This window comes from Salmo trutta, chromosome 29 (assembly GCF_901001165.1).
Source record: "Salmo trutta chromosome 29, fSalTru1.1, whole genome shotgun sequence".
In the NCBI taxonomy this organism is placed as follows: Eukaryota; Metazoa; Chordata; class Actinopteri; order Salmoniformes; family Salmonidae; genus Salmo; species Salmo trutta.
This window is the reverse complement of record NC_042985.1, coordinates 3423604-3424263: the sequence shown is the minus strand read 5'-3', so window position 1 is coordinate 3424263 and position 660 is coordinate 3423604.

The window sequence follows — 660 nt, the reverse complement described above, 5'->3', positions numbered from 1 at the left end:
AACAAACAGAAAATGCATCCAACACATTTGTAGAGTCACAAGCTTGATGTAGTCATTGCATGCTATGAATATGGGACCAAATACTTAACTTTTTACTACTTTAATGCACATATAAGTGAATTTGTCCCAATACTTTTGGTGTCCTAAAATGGAGGGGGGGGGGGGACTATGTACAAAAAGTGATGGAACTTCTAAACGCTTCACCCGATATGGATGAAAATACCCTCAAATTAAAGCTGACAGTCTGCACTTTAACCTCATAGTCATTGTTTCATTTCAAATCCAAACCTCTGGAGTTTAGAGCCAAATAAGGGGAAATGCTTCACTGTCCTTATAATTACGGAGGGCTCTGTATATGTCTGTGCATTATCCTAACAATTACGGAGGGCTCTGTATATGTCTGTGCATTATCCTAATAATTACGGAGGGCTCTGTATATGTCTGTGCATTATCCTAATAATTACGGAGGGCTCTGTATATGTCTGTGCATTATCCTAATAATTACGGAGGGCTCTGTATATGTCTGTGCATTATCCTAATAATTACGGAGGGCTCTGTATATGTCTGTGCATTATCCTAATAATTACGGAGAGCTCTGTATATGTCTGTGCATTATCCTAATAATTACGGAGGGCTCTGTATATGTCTGTGCATTATCCT